The 6,000-nt window shown below is 31.5% G+C and overlaps 1 protein-coding gene across 1 annotated transcript in view; it reads left to right on the forward strand.

The window, feature by feature from the left end:
- The window catches only part of LOC145243864 (G-patch domain and KOW motifs-containing protein-like), an 86,626-nt gene extending 80,946 nt beyond the window's left edge, over positions 1 to 5,680 (forward strand). The window contains exon 12 of the transcript XR_013862966.1: positions 5,665 to 5,680. The gene's annotated coding sequence lies outside the window, so the exon portion shown is untranslated. The remainder of the gene's footprint in view (positions 1 to 5,664) is intronic.
- The last annotated feature ends 320 nt before the right edge of the window (positions 5,681 to 6,000 follow it).

A 6,000-nucleotide genomic window follows, 5' to 3' on the forward strand; every position in this document is an offset into this window, starting at 1 on the left:
GAGACGACTGAATGGTTCAAAGTAGCAATTGAAGCACATGTTCCCACACGTAAGTTCTATAGCAAACCCCATTCTCCCCAATGGTTCACTTCTAATTGCACAGCTGCCATTGCTCAAAGACAGCATGCATACTGCAGATTTATCTGACATAAGTCCAGTACAAATAGACAAACGTATATATAAGCTAGAAATAATTTTAAGAGCAAAATAGCCGCAGCTAAGAGAAAACTTACCAAAACCACTAGTAAACATATTGAGTTGCAGAAGTTAGGAACTCGCGATTTCTGAAAAATTTATAAGTAGCAAATAATGGACAGTCAACAATTCTCCCCACTATCCAACATCTTTGCCCAACAGTTTGCCTCCAACTCCACTTCAGACCCAGCAAACTACTTTCCAGATTTTCCTTTGCAGACAGAAACCATACTCAATCTGAATTCATCCCTTCCCAAGCTTGTGATATCATAAAAAAAACTAGACACCTTAAAGGCGTGTGGACCGGATTCATCTGCTATACTATTAAAAAAATGCTTTGCTGAGATTGTTCCAGTTCTCTCCAAACTCAACAAATCTTGCTTCCCTGACTACTGGAAAATTGCTGATGTGGTACCAGTGTTCAAGAATTCTGATGAAAGAACTGACCCACTCAATTATCGCCCCCCATTAGTTCCCTACCTCTCTTTGTCTAAATCTTTGAGTCCTTAATTAATCACTCAATAGTCCACCACCTCATAGATACTAAACATTTTTCTGACTAACAGTATGGATTTAAGCAAGCCCGTTTTACTGGAGATATCCTAACTGTAATCTCTGAACGTATATACTATGCATTGGATAAGGCAGAGAAGACAAGGGCAGTTAGCCTAGATATATCTAAGGCCTTTGACCGGGTATTGCATAATGGTCTTAAGAAAATGAAATCATATGTTATTACTGAACGAATACTTAATATAATTAAATCTTTTTTAAATAAGAAAAAAAATCCAGGTTGTCCTCAATAGTCCTATGTCAAAACGACATGATGTAAAATGTGCCACAAATCTTGGACGTTCATTATTCATATTCATAAATGATCTCCTGATAAAATTGGCTCTGAGATGATTATATTTGCTGATAACACTACATTCTATAATAGACACTTGGGAAAACGAATGAACGCATATCTAAGGAAATGGTTGAAATCTTAGAAGAAGTCTGTAAGTGGAATGGTAACATAAATGAATGGTAACATAAATGAATGGTAACATTCAATGTTGCCAAAACTAAACTTCTTTCCTTTAAAACTTTCTCAATCACTGATTGCCATGGCTAATGATACACTACTTGAAAACTCTTCTTCAAACTCTTCGGCTTAACGTTCATAAGCAACGTTAATTGGAACAAATACATTGAGGGCATTGTGAAGGCTGCTGCGAAAAAGATGGTCGGTCGGTCTCTCTCTCTCTAAAAAGTTACTTACATCTGAGAGTATCCCGTACGTCTACAAGGCCACCATTCACCCATGCATGGAGTATTGTTGCCATATTTAGGCTGGTGCATCTGTCACTAATCTCTCACTCCTAGACAGGGTTCAAAAAAAAAAAATAATAAAAAAAATAAGTCACCAACCTAATAGGCCCCAGAAAGGTGCTCTGACGAACTCCAAACCCTTGAACCCACTCAACATAAATATTCCCAACAAACTCAACAAGCAGCAAAATCCCACCCTTACACTATAGAGTTCTCGATAGACCAGAAGCTTTTCTACTTGATTTGAGAAAACATCCATTGCATCGCTTACATGTGTGACCATTTTTGTTGTTGAGGAGAAATGAAATAAAATACTTGAAAGCTCTTCATTCAAACTTCTCAGATTAACATTCACAGGCAACATGAATTGGAACAAGTACATTGAGGATATTGCCAAGGTTGCTGCAAAGAAAATGGGCTCTCTCTCTCTCTCTCTCTCTCTCTCTCTCTACCATACTAGAAAGTTATTCACATCTAAGAGTATCCTACGTCTCTACAAAGCCACTATTCATCCATGCATGGAGTATTGTTGCGTCTGCTATAATCTCTTGCTTGTAGAGTAAAAAAAAAAAAAAAAAAGTCTAACCTGATAAGTCCCATACTATCAACCAAACTCCGACGCTTGTACCATCGCTGAAATGTTGCATCCGTGTTTTACAAGCATTTTAATGGAATGTGCTCCAACGAATTCAAAGCACTTGTGTTCCTCGACATAAATACTCTCAACCCAACAAGTAGCAAAATTCCCCCCCTACACTGTACAAATCCCGAGATGCCGGAAAGCCTTCTACTCAAATAGTTTCTTTCTTCAAACTGCTAGATTTTGGAACTCCCTCCCAGATCCCTTTTTCTCTAACTGTACTGACATGCAGAAGTTCAAGTATAATGTGAACAGACATCTTGCTGCCCAACTCCCTACATAGTATCCCTGCAATTTCTGTCCTAAATAGTAGCCCCTTATGTTAAAGTGGTGCTACGCCTCTGGTTTAGGTATTAAAAAAACAGGAAAAAAAGGGCAAAAATTGAACCAAGATACTTGACTTTTGCAGTTTACACTAATTCAAGCAAAAAAAAAAAAAAAAAAATGATTTTATAAAATCAACAGTAGGTTCTTTACAGTGCAATATAGACTATAATGTATTGTAAACTAACCGCGAGGAGGCATGTGAGCTTCCTCTCAGTGCACCATGGTGGGTCCCTAACTAAAGTAGGCAATCTAATCTAATGAGCAATTTCACAGATTTTGATGACAAAAATGTATTAGAAGTGTGGAACATTTGTTGATCCTTATTCAATCCTGGGTAACGTCAGGTCTCCCTGCTAGTGTTATATAAATCTTTAAGAAGAGGTATAATTATGCTCGTCCCTTGCACAGAGAGCTTAGCCTCTACTTCCACAGGTGACAGGTGCACATATGATTGATTGTTGAACGTGGAAGTTTCGAATGATGGAAGCTTCACCTAAAAAAGCAATAAACTTTACTGCATTTAAAACATTTAAAATTTCATGACGTCATAATTATTGAGTGAATATTTTACTTTCGGTGAAAAAAAAAATGGATATAAAGTTATGGTAAATTGTTAAAATTTTATGAAGTTGAGTATTTGAAAAGAATAAATGATAAAATTTTGCAAAACTATTTACAAAAAAAAAAACTGTTTTAAAATTCTGGACACAAAGAATATTAAAATGTTTTAAAAGAATAAATTATAAAGTTTACAAAAACTGTTAAACAAAATGAAAAAATTGCATAATGCCGAATCAGTATTTGAAAAACACTTTTAGAAATAAATCAAATTCTTGAGTTCTTTGTCCACGATTTTCTACTTTTACTCTGCCAGCATCCCATTCCAAAATTTCCATATTATTGAAAAGATCATCTTACAACACACAAGATGATATTTTATACAATAATGTTAAGATTTGACCTTGTCAGAAACATTTTTTTTTGGAGGGGGGGGGGACTATGATGATCAAAAGACGCCCACTTCCTCCATCTCAAATGATGATGTATTTGGTTTACTTGCAAATGTTGACATTGTGACCTTTTCTTAAAACGATTGTGATTGAATTTCCTACGGTCAAAACTGTCACAACAAATCTTTGATCAAAATTGATTTTTTTTTTTTTTTTTCAAAGAAAATTCTTCATTAAATTGATTTTCTCCTTGTGACATATCCATGGTGAATTTAGAGAGAAATATTTTCTTTAATAAAAAAAAATTTTTCTTTTTTTTTTTTTATTTTACTCATATTGCCACTGAAACAGGAGTAGACTACTTTGATTAGAGGCCACATTTATAGGGGATAAATCCTAAGTGGGGAATCGTGCAACAAGATGTTTGTTAACATTATATTTAAATTTTTGCATGTTTGTATGCCAGAAACAGGAAGGCATTAGAATAGAAAATTTTTCAGCATCTACATTGAAGAGGTGAAATTTTGCTAGCAATCGTTGATTGTATTTATGTTAAGGGGGTGCAAGTGAAATAATGTTGTCAAAGCACATTCTGTCGAAGTACTTGTAAAATAAGCCGATGGATGCAACATTGTGGTGATGGGACAGGAGCTGACGTTTGTAGACAGTGCAGAACCTATTTTTAGGTTAGAGATGATTTTTTTGTACTTGATCCAAGAGGGAGAAACGAGAAGTCCATACACCAAGACTCCATGCGTGGGCGATTGGTGGCTTTATAAAAATATAGGACTTGCTGGTGTGAACGTTTTCTAGCATGATAGAGGGAGCCCAGAATGTAAAAACATGGAGTTTGAACTCTTGACAAATCAGCCATGGCAATTAGTGGTTGAAAAAAAGATTTCTTCTGTTTTTATTTAGTTTTTCTTCACGTCAAAGGAGCTTTATCTTAGAAACATTAAATGTTTTCGTCCATTTTATGAATCCATTTTTACCACAGATTGGAGGTAATTTTCTAAGGATTCAGCCATTGTGTTGGATATGTTCATTTTGTCTACATGTTCAGAATAGAGCAAGGTGTCATCAGCAGTTCTTGTATATGATTGAATCAGGGAGGTCATTTATGAAAATCAGAAATAATAAAAGTGCATCTTTCTATTATTGTGAAAGGGGAGAAGCAGAATTACCTGGGAGCAAGAGGTTATTGCATTTTGTTTTACTAAGTGTTGTCAAGGAGCAATAAATGTAAGGTTGTAGTATTATTAAATCTTTTCAGACTATTTCTATTATCAACATAATTGCTCGTCATATTCATTTTTTATCATTCATTTTGATAATATTTCTTATTACCTTCTTCACAAAATAATGTTGTCATAAATAATTTTAATAACTTATATTTCTTTCATTTTATCAATTTTTTTTATACATATTTCATTTTATCAATTTTTTTTATACATATTTCATTTTATCAATTTTTTTTATACATATTTCATTTTATCAATTTTTTTTTATATATTTCATTTTATCAATTTTTTTTTTTTTATACATATTTCATTTTATCAATTTTTTTTTATATATTTCATTTTATCAATTTTTTTTTATACATATTTCATTTTATCAATTTTTTTTTATATATTTCATTTTATCAATTTTTTTTTTTTTTATACATATTTCATTTTATCAATTTTTTTTTATATATTTCATTTTATCAATTTTTTTTTATACATATTTCATTTTATCAATTTTGTTTTATACATATTTCATTTTATCAATTTTGTTTTATACATATTTCATTTTATCAAATTTTGTTTTATACATATTTCATTTTATCAAATTTTTTTTATACATATTTCATTTTATCAATTTTTTTTTATACATATTTCATTTTATCAATTTTTTTTATACATATTTCATTTTATCAATTTTTTTTTATACATATTTCATTTTATCAATTTTTTTTATACATATTTCATTTTATCAATTTTTTTTATACATATTTCATTTTATCAATTTTTTTTTACATATTTATTTTATCAATTTTTTTTTTATATATTTCATTTTATCAATTTTTTTTTTCACATATTTCATTTTATCAATTTTTTTTTTTCACATATTTCATTTTATCAATTTTTTTTTACATGTTTTTTGCATTCATTCACATTTAGTTTATTTTTTGTTTTTACATTAATTTTTGTTTCATGCATTTATATTTATTTATTTATTTATTTTCATTAATTTTAGTGGCATATGTTCATCTGAAAGTGCTGAAGATAGGAGATAGTGCTGGTTTGGTCAAACAATGTTTCCCCAGGAGAAAGAAATCCACTGTTTTGTTGTACTGGTGTACACAAGAAAAGGTATTTGGTGTTTCCCAGGAGAAATAAGAGTAATGATCTTGTATTGAACTTAGTAAGCAGTGTATTTTATAGCAAAAGTGCTCAATACTGTATATGCTGGGAAAAAAATTTTAAAACATGTAAAATATTTTCTTGTTTATATAATCCCAATAAAAAAAATATATGCAATGTGAAGACCATATCTTTGATCCGACCGGAAGGAAGAGAAGAGATGCGGCCA

The sequence above is a fragment of the Euprymna scolopes genome, chromosome 22 (genome assembly GCF_053919585.1).
Source record: "Euprymna scolopes isolate OS-2025 chromosome 22, ASM5391958v1, whole genome shotgun sequence".
Taxonomy (NCBI): Eukaryota; Metazoa; Mollusca; class Cephalopoda; order Sepiida; family Sepiolidae; genus Euprymna; species Euprymna scolopes.